At 34.2% G+C, this 14,567-nt stretch overlaps 1 protein-coding gene across 1 annotated transcript in view; it reads right to left on the reverse strand.

Moving 5' to 3' along the window:
- LOC109429559 (uncharacterized) overlaps positions 1 to 10,324 on the reverse strand; it is a 39,474-nt gene extending 29,150 nt beyond the window's left edge. The window contains exon 1 of the mRNA XM_062846401.1: positions 9,449 to 10,324. The gene's annotated coding sequence lies outside the window, so the exon portion shown is untranslated. The remainder of the gene's footprint in view (positions 1 to 9,448) is intronic.
- Between the last annotated feature and the right edge of the window lie 4,243 nt (positions 10,325 to 14,567).

The raw sequence follows: 14,567 nt of genomic DNA on the forward strand, positions 1-14,567 counted from the left end.
CTCCTATATTGCGTTGTCCTTACGCATTATAGGTATATGTCACTAATAAACACTACTCACTACATGGTTTAACGGACCATGTCACGAAGCGGAATAACGCGGCGGACTTACTTCAAGACGATAGCCTTGCTGGTGATAACCAGAAGGGTCGCTTATGGATTCTTCAAACTTAGTAGTCGATAGCCAGATTGGAGACGTCCAATTGGGTCGAGCTAAGAATCAGAATTCTTTATTCATCAGATACACTTGTCCCTTTTATACATTTCAAGGTTCAATACATTTCAAGGTTTAACATAACAAATAGCTTAATACATAGGTGAGACGACTGGAGTGACAAATAACCAAAAATGCTTATGGTTTGTTTTACGTTAAGCCAGGCGCTAGCCATGCAATTTGATCCTACCACGCCGCATGCTATCGGCCCTCGTACCTCACAAGCAGAAGTGGAGAGAGAGTCGATAGAACGATGCACTCGTGGTTAATGACTTCTATATGTTGTGTTGATATTGCATAACAGTGCGCTTTTGCACTTGTTTGTTATTTTCGGTGTGGGTAGGGGTGGTGGGGGTAAAGTGGACAACCTAAGCATTGTGATTGTTTCCAGTAGAAATGCGGCAAAATCCATCTGTTTTTCCGAGTAACATGGAAGGTAATGATATACTCTAGAAATCTTGTAAGGGATTACATTTAAAAAGTATTGTTTTCTTTGATTATTTTCTTCACCAAAACGTGCATAAAAATAGCGTGAAAAAAATCGGTGGGGGTAAAACGGACAATCGATGGGGTAAAATGAACAAGTCGTTAAAAGTTATACAACAGCATATTATTTCTATGTTTTTAAATGCAAACTATCAAATTTCATACGATACCTTTATTTTGTTGTTTTCAACCTTCACTAACAAGCTTTGATACACACTTAAATAATTATTGTAAAAATAGTGTAAAAAACAAGCACTGTTTTGGATGAAAATGATTTTTTTAGATATAAAATATTTTTTTATAACTTTTTACTTCAACTATCTCACGACATGTATGACGGCTGATGATTCTGGAGTTTGCAAAAAAAAAAAAAATATGAAATTTTGGTGAAATTGAACCGATTGTCCATTTTACCCCCACCGTTTGATTATGTTAAAATTATTTCCAAAACTTTTTTTTTCACAAAACTTAATTTTTTTTTTCGTTCGAATATATTCTTCTATGTGGACTTTATTAGTTTAGGGTGTAAAACTTGTAATAGTTCGATAAAAACTCACGAAAAAACCTTAGCAATAATAAACAGATTTTACATCATTTCCGATTTTTCACGTGATTTTTGAAGTTTTTGTCATTTTGAAGAGGTTTATTTGATTTTAATGTTAAAGATCAGAAAAAGTATAATAGGGGTACTCACTAAACAGATTAAAATGCTGCGTAAGCCTTGATTTTCTGCTTATTTGAAATGTTTCATGATTTTTCGAATGAAATAATCAAAGATTGCCTTGGTGATCGCGACGTTTAATCAGTTTAATCAGTTTACGCTGTTAAGTGAATCCCCCTAATGATTCATGCTTAGGCGTAAGCTTCAATCGTTAAAACATTTTGAAAAACAATAAAAGCCATGAAACTGTACCCTGTCCATTTTACCCCACCTGTCCACTTTACCCCCACCACCCCTATGATTGGTTTGCTACAGTCGGTCCTAAATGTTGTGGCATTTACGTTAATGGTATGCTACACCATCCCCCTTAGGGAGAATAATGTAATGAAATGGAATTATTCTGAAATTTAAGTCTCTCCAGTTGACTCTTACAAATTTTTGTTGTTTTTTTTTTGTTTTTTTTTTTATTATTATTTTTGTATGTTTACATTTTTCTGTTGTTATTTTAATTCTAGATTAATCTAACCGAATTTCACGTTTCTTAGTACTTCACTAAGGAACTAACCTACATGCTTTTTTCACTTATTTTTTGCTTTCTTATTTTTTTTTTAGCAAGTTAGGCTCGGTGGAACACTACTTAATCTATTGCTTTATAAGTCTGTTTTTTATGAATTGTTATAGATTTTCCAGTATTTAGATGCTTAATTTCGCAATTTGGTTCTGAGATTGACATAACGTGGTATGGTCCTATATAATGTGAATCAAACTTTCTTCTATTTTCGTTTTTTAAGAATACAATGTCCTTGATAGATATTGATAGTGGGTTAATGTTGTTGTCAAATTGTTCTTTTCTTTGTTGTTTTTGTATAATTAATCTTTCTTTTGTTGTTTCTTGAGCTTTTCGTAATTTATATGTTAATTCATTTTTGTATAAATCAAAGTTATATATTGGTTCATTCGTGTTTTGAAAAATATCTTGTGGGAGATTTGCTTTTCTGCCGTAAACAAGTTCGAATGGGGTGTAGCCATGTTCTGTATGTTATCGTCTGCAGACATAGCAATTTTCTTTGTTTTGAATCCTTTGGTAATTTTTTCAATTTCTAGAAGAGCATGCACTAATGCGTGACTTCCATTTCGAACATCTTCATGCACTTGTGCATGAAGTGTTTTGTTGTCTTGCTTTAAAATCATGAATCTCATTTTAGTATTTTGTACTGCTGTCGACAGTCTCATTAATTTTCTTGTTTCATAGTATCTTTCGGTTTCATAGCACGAGAGGTGATCAGTCTCTGTGTTTTTATCATCATTTATTTTATGTTTATTAGATATGCCATCTAATTTTCTTGTCATAGACCTAGTATTTACTATTAATATATCTACTGCTTTTAACTCATCTGATGTGATAGCTATACGTGATAAAGCGTCAGCTGCCACATTTTCTTTACCTGCTATATATACAACGTCGAAATCAAACTCTTCTAAGTCGATTCGAATTCTAGTTAACTTTGATGTGGGGTTTTTCATCCCAAAAAGGTAAACAAGTGGTCTATGGTCGGTTCTTATAGTAAATTTCTTGCCATATAAGTAAGCTTTAAAGTAATTAATCGCCCAATGTATGGCTGTCAATTCTTTTAGTATAGTTGGTTTGTTCTTTTCAGCTGGCGTAAATGTTTTACTAGCAAAAGTAACTGGTCGATCTCCTGCTTCTGTAATCTGTGACAGAACTGCTCCGCATCCAATGTTAGAAGCATCCATCGTTAATATAAATTGTTTAGTAAAATCAGGATATTGTAGTATTTTGGGAGATATTAGGCAATTTCTCAGAGTGTTGAATGCGTTTAGGCACTCTTGAGTCCAAATAAATTCAACGTTCTTCTTTAGAAGTTGATTCAATGGATACGCAATTTGAGCAAAATTTTCTATGAATTTGCGATAGTAGTTGCAAAAAGCAACGAATCTACGCACTTCGTCAGCATTTTTTGGAATGGGATAATTCTTGATTGTCTCATATTTTGATTCATCAGGTAATATTCCCTTATCTGTGATTTTGTGACCTAGATAAGTGACCTCTGTTCTGAAAAATTTACACTTTGATATATTCAATTTCAAATTATATTCTTTCAAACGATCGAATACTGTTTTTAAATTCTGTAAATGATGTTTCACAGAACATCCTATGACAATAATGTCATCTATGTAAATAAATGCACGTTCCGGCGTTAATCCGGCCATAGCGATGGTCATCATTCTCTGAAAACTATTCGGACTAATGTTCAATCCGAATGGTAATCGTTTAAATTGGTAATGACCCGAATTCGTCGAAAAGGCTGTAATTTTTTTTGAATTTTCATCTAAGGGGATTTGATGGAAACCTGACATCAAATCCAATGTACTAAAATATTTGGCTCTACCGAGTTGATCTAATATACTGTCAATCCTCGGTAAAGGAAATTTATCAGGTAATATTCTCTTGTTTAATTGGCGAAAATCTACTACTAAACGCCATTTTTTATCATTATTTTCCGATTTCTTTGGGACTAACAGAATTGGTGAGTTATAAGAAGAAACTGAATGCTCAATAATGTCATCTTTTAACATCTTTTGCACTTGTCTTTCAATTTCTTCTCCTTGTGTGTAAATTGTTTTGTAATTTGGGATATACACGGGAACATTGTCGCTTAACTCGATGTTCTGCGTATAAAAATTATTCATTGTCAAACTTTCCTCTGGGAGGCAAAAAATATCCTCATAATCAGTTATTAATTTTTCTACTTCTTCTCTAGCATGGATTGGTATTGATTGCATATTAGTTTCTTTCAAAATGTTGGATACCCGCTCTGATGTGCGTTTCTTAAATTTTCTGGGATTACTGATGTGAAAATTTTTCAATGGTTCCATTTTTGGCCTGAAATTTGCATATGTTATATACACTGATTCATCAGTAGTGTTTATAAGTTTAAAAATTGGTTCTTGTTTCGATACTATTGTATTTCCACAGAAAATTCCTGGTTGAATTTCTTGTGAACATACAACCATATCTTCCTTCAAATTTAATCCTGGTACATATCGGGTTACTTCATGTCGAGAGGGCAGAAATAACATTTTCTGGAAATTATCTTCAATTGGGATTGAAATTTGTTGCTGGTTTACTGTAAATGTTAACAACCATGGTTCATAATCTATTTTGCAATGGTATTTTGTTAAAAAGTCTCTTCCGATTATTCCATCAGTCGGAATAGGAAAATCACTTTCTACTATATGGAACTTCTGTTCTATGTATTCACCTTCCACCATAATTTTTGTAAAAGCGCTTCCTAAAGAGGAAATTCCATCGTGTCCGATTCCTGAAATTAAACATTTCTCGTTTGGAAAATATATTTGAGTACGTTTCACCTTATTGGCTTTTATAACAGATATATCAGCACCGGTATCTACTATAAAAGTACATCTAGTGTCTGATAAATCTAAAGATAAATTTACGTAGTTAGAGACGGCTGCAATTATTGTGCCTACCGTCCAAACTGTGTGCCTAAAAAATTTTGATTTGTCATCGGTGTTTGGTTGTTTGGGAAATTTTGATTTGGTAAAATTGGTTGCTGAGAATGTTGTTGTAACAGTTGTGGTGGATGCATTGGCGTATCTAGGATTTTTTCCTAGGGGGTGCCTAGAGGGTGCCAGTTTCAGTGGCTTCCAGGTTGTTTTATTTATTTTTTTTTTTTAAGGAAATACCGATCCACTTTCAACTTCTTAGGGAAGATTCAAATATTACGTCCATCGTTTTTCGGGATTTCTAGACCCCCCCTCCCCCCTCTGTCACGCACTTTTCCTATACCCAATACACGTACTGTCACACTTTTCTAGAACCCCCCCCCCTCCCCTAAATGTTGGACGTAATTTTTGAACGTTCCCTTAGTATAATGATATACCGCGTCGTGGGAGAAATTAGCCCGCAAATTTTGACTTACGTAAAACTAACATTGTATCGAATCTGGTTTGTACGTATAATATAAGAAATTCGTGTTTTCGGCCAAACAATGTTTCGGGTATTTCTCAGGGAATATTCCCGGCAATTTAATTTTGCAATTTATTTAATTTTAATTTCTCGGTAAATTCAAAGGCAAATAAAATCTTTGGATCTACTTCAGCAATTTCTTTAAGAATTTATTTGGTAATTTGTTTAGAATTTGATATAAACAGCTTTCACGTATCCTTTGAAAATTTCATCGGCCATTCCACTAGGACTAGGAGATGATTTGTTTTTTTTTTATTTCATTGGCAAATCTTTTAAAATGTTTGCTCGGCAATTCCTTTGTCAATTTTTTAGTAGTTTTTCAAGCACTGTTTTTTTTAATGTCACTGATATTTACTTTTTGAAATTCGCCTATTAATCTTCATGCAATTAATTTGGGAATTATTTTTGTGAAGCCTTTAATTATACATTAAACAATGACTCTGGGAACTTCCTCACATTTGTTTTTTCAATCTACAGTAATTCTACTTTTTTGGGATTTTCATCGATTTTTTGGACTTTCATTATCTAAGTATGCTATTCGGTATTCCTTCGCCAAATCCTTAGAAAACTTCTTCGGAAATTCTTTTAGAAACCGCTTCTATAATTTTAATGAACATTCTTTAGACAATTTCTTCTAGCATTCTCCAGTGATTCGGAATTCTGCAGCAGATGATTTCGGAAAACCTTCGGCAACTCCCATGTTACTTGCATTAAAAATTCTTTATGGAATTTCATCTGCAATTCCTTGGGAAATTTTGGAAACTTCGCTTATTACTTTGGGAACTTCTTCGGTAATTCCTTTGAAAATTGATTCAGCAAATGTCTTAACGATTTCCTTCGACAATTTATTTGAAAAAAAAAATGTCACGGTGATTCTACGGCAATTATTTTAGAATTCTTCTAATGTCTTCAGAAATTCCTTTGATGATTTCGGAAAATTCTTTGGGAATTTTTTAGATTTTTTTTTTGTGAATGTTTGTGGAAATTATTTTAGAATATATTTCGGCAATTTATTTAGAGATTGAATTTGAGCAATTTCCTTTAAAAAAAGCGTTAAGATTTTCTTCAGGATTTCCTCTGGTAATTCTTACATGAATTCTTTTGCCAACTACTTTGAAAGTTCTATGGTAATGTGTATGTAAATTTTTCCGGCATTTTTTTTGGGAATTTATCAGGAAGTTTTTCATGAATTTCATAGGAACCCTGTTGAGAATTCTTGAATTTCCAGTTCAGCAATTTTCGGATGTAGTGTAAAATTAGCAAATGTTAAAATACACGTAAATAAAAATTAAAAATAAAATTGGAATCAATAAATATAAATACAATTAAATTAAAAAGAATTACAAAAGTAATCAAATTAAAATTGCCTGAGAGATTTGCAAAATAACTGAAAAATAAATTGCAGAAATAATTTCAGAAGACAAAGCCTTTGAAAAAAATGGAAAAAAATCAATGAAATTGCTGATTAAATAACACCTCCGCAGTAATTAAAAAAAATAATAATAATAAAACTACCATGCCGAAGGAACCTTCAAAGAAATGGCCATACTGTCTATCAAATACGGAGTCGTGGCTTCGAATGCCACCAGAACGCGATTTTTTTCACAAATTCATATCTCAATTTGTCAGTTAGCAACATTCTGTGCCTTCTAATTAGTTACAAGTTTTTCTCTAGTAATACATCCAAGATTCCAAGGATTTCTCTGGAAATTCCAACTATTCCCGAAATTTGTTTAGGGATTCCTCTCGAGGTTTCTATTGGGATCCCTTCAGCTGTAATTATTTTGAGAAAGCCAAGAGGTGTTCCACGAGTAATACCATGATTAATTTCTAGAGTCAACCATGAATAAAATTTCTAGAGGAATTCCTGGATCAGTCTTTTAAAAAAAATCCTGGAAGAATCACAGTGATTTCTGATAGAATCATAAGAAAACTGCCTAAATGAATCCCAGCGAGAATGCAAGGAGAAATCAGATTCCTGCAGGTATCACAATAAGAGTTTCTGGAGGATACATTCCTGAAACCTCAGAAGCAGCAGGAATCGCTTATGGAATCTCAGAAGGTGTTTCTGGATGAAAGACAAGAGGAGTTCCAGGAGGAATCCAATGGGAAATTTATGTCAGAATCCTTGGATAAAAATTCCTCAAGGAATCACCGTAGGGCTTCTGAAGAAGTCACAGAAAAAATATCAGGAGGTATTCTTAGAAGGATTATGGGATGTATCATTGTAGAAATCTCAGCAGAAATTCTAGGAGGAATTTCTGGATGAAACAATACAAGAATTTCTAGAGAAACCCCATCAGGAATGAATGGAGAAATAAAAAAATCCTTGGAATATCTAGAGTAGCCCTGTAAGTACCGGTAGAGATATTCTGGAAGAATCTATAGAGAAAGCTCTGAAGGAAGAGCAGGAGGAATTTCTGAATGAAACTCAAGAAGATTGCCTGGAATATTTAGAGGAATTTCTAGAATCCCGGGAGGTATTATTTAAGTAATTTCTAGAGAAATCCTAGAATCAGGAATGCCGGGGGTATCCTAAGAGAAGTTCCTCTATCAAATGCCTGAAGGAATACCTACAATTCTCCTTGAAAGAATCAGTAGAAATATACTAAAGGAATCACTGATGGAATCACAAGAGGAATTTCTGGAGGAATTTCAGCAAGATTTCCCTAAGGTATTTCAGCAAGTAAGTATGCCAGGAGAAATCCCTAGAATTATTTCTGAAGGAGTCCTTATGGGAATTGCTTGAAGAACAACAGCTAGAATTCATAAAGCCAATAGAAGTTCATGGAGAAATCCCCTGTCGCGTTTTAGAAGAACCTCTGTAGGAAGTCCTGGATATAACCTTGAAGAAATTTATGTAAGAATCATCGAAGGGATTTTTCTTTAAATCCCAGGGGAATTTTCCAGAAAAAAATCCAGAAGAACAGCCCTAGTAGAATTTCTGAAGATGCCACACTGAGAACTTTTGGAGGAGAGAAATTGCTGGAAGAATTGCAGCAGGAGTTGCTTGAGGAATCCTAGCCACAACTCCCAGAGGAAGGCCAATATAAGCTCCTGGAAGAATTGCATGGGAATTTCCAAAAGAATCTCTGAAAAATATCTCTGAAGGAATTCCTGGAAGAATCACTGGAGGAACTTCTGAAATGATCACAGGAAGATTGTCTTGAATACCACCAGGAATCCCTAGAAGAATTCCAAGAAGTATAGACTGTTACAGAAATTATAAATGCACTTTGTTAAATAAATAAAATGAACTGCTCTGATGATTTCTACCAATATGTTTTCAGAATATAACATATTGTGCTTCACATTTTTGCATTTCCTTTCAATTATCTTGATATTTTGAAGAACAGTCGAGTTATTTAACAAATTCTCCAAATTAAAGAAATATTATTAAATATTTTATTTGTGAGATTTGTTTCTTTTCAACTTTGCTCAGACATAAAAAAACATTTTTTGACCATTTTAAGCAACTTCAAATTACATCTACTTTACAGAGCACTAATTTTTAAATATCAAAAGATACATTTGGTCGGCGTGAAGTCAGAGAGGACCATGTGTCTTTCACTTAATTTCGAGAAAAACGACTTTAAAGTTTGCAACTCTATAAGATTTGAGTTTTTCAACAAATGTTCTTGAATTTTTGCCATAAATCTGAATAACTATTCATCACAGCATCGCTCTGTATTGATCGCGAAAAACGTAAAATAAAGCTTGAAAGCGAGAAATTGCTAAGTAACTGATTGTACTTAGTCCACTCTGACTGAACGGTTTTTGGAAAATCTTCAACCAACTACAGTTCACACTCAAGTTTTTACATATTTGATGAAAAAATAATGCACAAGTAGTACAACAGCTAATTGGAGTAGTGTATAATGTGAGCAGGAAGTGTGCATTTGATATTTCTATTATTACACTGATTACCATTTTCAATTTTTATGTTCAGTCAGAGTGGACCAAGTACAACAGTTCAATATCACATGAAGGGTAGTAAATTAATGAGCTATTTAAGAATTCTTAACTTGAACATTTAATAGCTAACAACTTTTGAACGTATTTTCATAGTTCAGTACGTTTTTACCCTTCTTACACCCATAAGAAGGGTATAAATACCGCTTGGAAAACCGACTTTTGATCCGAGGCCCGCAGGGCCGAGTCACATATACCAATCAACTCAGCTCGACGAATTGAGCAAATGTCTGTATGTGCGTGTGTGTGTATGTGTGTGTGTGTGTGTGTGTGTGTATGTATGTTACAAAAAAATGTCACTCACGGTTCTCAGCCGTCTGTTGACCGATTTGAGTTCTCTTGGAAGCAAATGAAAGCTACTACATCCTAGTAGAACGCTATTGAATTTTATTTTGATTGGACGTTCGGTTACCGAGATATCTTTCAAAGAGTGCTAGGGAGTAGTACAACTTAATTATTTTAGATATTTTTGACAAAGTGTATCACCATAAATTTCTCAGCCGTCTATCAACCGATTTAGGTTCTTAAGGCCCCAAACGAAAGCTACTACATCCCAGTAGAACGCTATTGAATTTTTTTTTTTGATTGGACGTTCGGTTACCGAGATATCTTTCAAAGAGTGCTAGGGAGTAGTACAACTTAATTATTTTAGATATTTTTGACAAAGTGTATCACCATAAATTTCTCAGCCGTCTATCAACCGAATCGGGTTCTTAAGGCTCGAAACGAAAGCTACTGCACCCTAGAAGAACGCTTTTGAATTTCATTCCGATTGGACATTTTGTAACCGAGATATCTTTCGGGGAGTACTTTGGAGTAATACAACTTAACTTTTTAAGAGGTCTTTGACAAAATGCTTCATAATAAATGAATCAGCCGTGTGTCAATCGATTTGAGTTCTCTCAGCATCAAATGAAAGCTGCAGCATCCAAGTAGTATGCTATTAAATTTCATGCCGTTTGGACATTTTGTTTCTGAGATATCTTTCCACGAGTACTAAGGAGTAATGAAATTTACGCTTTTGAGAGATTTTGGATAAAATGTATCATAATACATTTCTCTGCCGTTTGTCAACAGATTTTTTATGATCATATTTGGTTACACAAGTTAGTTATACATGAAAATGCAATTGCATCAAATACATAAAAGCTACTATCTCTTTGTAATATTTGAGCTTAATAAACAGTAGCAAAAATATCACGGAATGTATGTAGGAAAAGCTTTTTTACCCTTCTTACACCCATAAGAAGGGTATAAATATCGCTCGAAAAACCGACTTTCGATCCGAGGCCCGGAGGGCCGAGTCTCATATACCAATGAACTCAGCTCGACGAACTGAGCAAATGTCTGTATGTGTGTGTGTGTGTATGTGTGTATGTGTGTATGTGTATGTGTGTGTATGTGCGTTACAAAAAAAGTCACGCACGTTTCTCAGCCGTCTGTCAACCGATTTGAGTTCTCTTGGAAGCAAATGAAAGCTACTACATCCTAGTAGAACGCTATTGAATTTTTTTTCGATTGGACGTTTGGTTACCGAGATATCTCTCGAAGAGTTTTTATGAGTCATACTTCTAAACTTTTTAAGATTTTTGACCAAGTGTATCATAATAAATATTTCGACCGTTTGTCAATCGATTTGGGTTCTCTTGGCACCAAATGAAAGCTACAGCATCCTAGTAGATCGCCCAGAAATTTTATTTCGATTGGACTAATAAAAAATATTCAACAAGATTAGATAACCTAATATGCTGGGATGGTTTTGAGGTTTCAAACAAAGAGACAAGAAAACCCCGATTTATTCTGCCTATGGTGAACAGAATCCTTACATTTCATTAAAATTATTTTTGTATGATTCCTATTTAACAAATATTTATTTTGTGTGATTTTGCCTTTGGTCATTCTAGAAAGTATTGTGAATTTTACATCTAGTGGATTGGTTTCAAAAATAGCATTAATGCATTATTGACCATGCGCTAAACTACCAGAAATGCCAGGCACCTTCTAGAACAATGGTTCCCAAACTTGTCGGAGCAATCGCCCCCTTGAAGTGGGGTATTTGTGTTAAAATCTTAAGATACATAAATTGAAAAAGTGTAGTGAATCCCGCTCGATCCCGTTGTGATTTGCATATGTATCGAAAGGGTGTTAGTTCATGCAAAACATAACGTGGAAATTAGCTGCTAATATCCGCTATTCTGTATGATCTATCCCCATAAAGTTGGTATAAAAAAGTAAGAAAAACATTCCTAAGTCTTTTAAACGAAAAGATAGCCATTTGCTGTCTTCAGAAAAAATGTGTATTTTTGCAGTATCTACAACTTTCCTGAACATTGGAAAACTGGGAAAATTCATTCTAAAAAGATATTTTGAAAAATCGATTTTAAGGAACATATACACCATTTTTGTTTGCCCTATAACTTTGTTAAACTGCGAGATAGAATTTTTTGGTCTTCGACAAAGTTTCTTCTAAATACATTATCTACAATGTTTTCTTAGACATTTTTCAATTTTGACGTAAAATAAAAAAGGTAATTTTTTTATCTAAGTGTATACCACCCTTAAGTGAAATTTTATAACATCAAAATAAAGTACTTGTAAAATGGAGAAACATTGTAGAAGACCACATAACGCTAATTCCAATAGTTTCTGAGTAAATTCCCATGTCCCACTTTTTACCTTTCTTACACCCATAAGAAGGGTATAAATACCGCTTGGAAAACCGACTTTCGATCCGAGGCCCGCAGGGCCGAGTCACATATACCAATCAACTCAGCTCCACGAATTGAGCAAATGTCTGTATGTGCGTGTGTGTGTATGTGTGTGTGTGTGTGTGTGTGTATGTATGTTACAAAAAAATGTCACTCACGGTTCTCAGCCGTCTGTTGACCGATTTGAGTTCTCTTGGAAGCAAATGAAAGCTACTACATCCTAGTAGAACGCTATTGAATTTTATTTTGATTGGACGTTCGGTTACCGAGATATCTTTCAAAGAGTGCTAGGGAGTAGTACAACTTAATTATTTTAGATATTTTTGACAAAGTGTATCACCATAAATTTCTCAGCCGTCTATCAACCGATTTGGGTTCTTAAGGCCCCAAACGAAAGCTACTACATCCTAGTAGAACGCTATTGAATTTTTTTTTTGATTGGACGTTCGGTTACCGCGATATCTTTCAAAGAGTGCTAGGGAGTAGTACAACTTAATTATTTTAGATATTTTTGACAAAGTGTATCACCATAAATTTCTCAGCCGTCTATCAACCGATTTAGGTTCTTAAGGCCCCAAACGAAAGCTACTACATCCTAGTAGAACGCTATTGAATTTTTTTTTGATTGGACGTTCGGTTACCGAGATATCTTTCAAAGAGTGCTAGGGAGTAGTACAACTTAATTATTTTAGATATTTTTGACAAAGTGTATCACCATAAATTTCTCAGCCGTCTATCAACCGAATCGGGTTCTTAAGGCTCGAAACGAAAGCTACTGCACCCTAGAAGAACGCTTTTGAATTTCATTCCGATTGGACATTTTGTAACCGAGATATCTTTCATGGAGTACTTTGGAGTAATACAACTTAACTTTTTAAGAGGTCTTTGACAAAATGCTTCATAATAAATGAATCAGCCGTGTGTCAATCGATTTGAGTTCTCTCAGCATCAAATGAAAGCATCCAAGTAGTATGCTATTAAATTTCATGCCGTTTGGACATTTTGTTTCTGAGATATCTTTCCACGAGTACTAAGGAGTAATGAAATTTACGCTTTTGAGAGATTTTTGATAAAATGTATCATAATACATTTCTCAGCCGTTTGTCAACAGATTTTTACCCTTCTTACACCCATAAGAAGGGTATAAATATCGCTCGAAAAACCGACTTTCGATCCGCGGCCCGGAGGGCCGAGTCTCATATACCAATGAACTCAGCTCGACGAACTGAGCAAATGTCTGTATGTGTGTGTGTGTGTGTATGTGTGTATGTGTGTGTGTGTGTGTATGTGCGTTACAAAAAAAAGTCACGCACGTTTCTCAGCCGTCTGTCAACCGATTTGAGTTCTCTTGGAAGCAAATGAAAGCTACTACATCCTAGTAGAACGCTATTGAATTTTTTTTCGATTGGACGTTTGGTTACTGAGATATCTCTCGAAGAGTGCTTATGAGTCATACTTCTAAACTTTTTAAGATTTTTGACCAAGTGTATCATAATAAATATTTCGGCCGTTTGTCAATCGATTTGGGTTCTCTTGGCACCAAATGAAAGCTACAGCATCCTAGTAGATCACCCAGAAATTTTATTTCGATTGGACATTTGGTTACAGAGATATCTTTCGAAGAGTACTTAGGATTTATACAACTAAACTTTTTGAGATTTTTGACCAATTGTATAATAATAAATATCTTAGCCGTCTGTCAACCGATTTTGGTTATCCTGACACCAAATGAAAGCTACAACATTCTAGTAGAACCCTATACAATTTCATTAGGATTGGACATTTGATTACCGAGATATCTTTCAAAGAGTAATTGGGAGTAATACAGGTTAACTTTTTGAGAGATTTTGGACCAAGGGTACCATAATAAATATCTCAGCCATCTGTCAACCGATTTGGGTTCTCTAATCACCAAATGAAAGCTACAATATCCTTGTATAAGGCCCTGAAATTTTATTTCGATTCGACATTTGATTACTGAGATATCTTACGAAGAATATTTCAATAAATTCTTTTTTTTATTATTATATTCACTTGTTATCTTGCATTTGTTTTCACCAGTCTATGGGAAATTATTTTTCAATAAATTATGCTGATCTCATACAAAGTGTATTCTAGCAGGTTATTGTTTTCAGCAAAATTATAATTAACAAATTGCAAATACACAGGAATTTTATGAAAACTAACAATATGTTAAATGAAAGCTTTGAATTTATATATTGTGGGAAAAATGCAAGAACCGGACAGCCAAAATACCTAGTTAATGCCAAAACTGATTAACCTAGTAGATATATTATTTTCAGTGCTGAAAAATTCATTTCGTCATATCTAAATTCAATCACGTATAGCTCGTTTTAGAAGCTGAACCTGAGAATATGATATATGAAAAACTTGTGCGGCTAGATCAGTTCTGCAAGAAAGTCACGGAAAAAACGATATTTTTCGAATATTTATGGTAAATGTCACGGACTACCTTCGAAAAATGCAAATGATATTCACGGTGAATATCATTTGG

This window comes from Aedes albopictus, chromosome 1 (assembly GCF_035046485.1).
Source record: "Aedes albopictus strain Foshan chromosome 1, AalbF5, whole genome shotgun sequence".
In the NCBI taxonomy this organism is placed as follows: domain Eukaryota; kingdom Metazoa; phylum Arthropoda; class Insecta; order Diptera; family Culicidae; genus Aedes; species Aedes albopictus.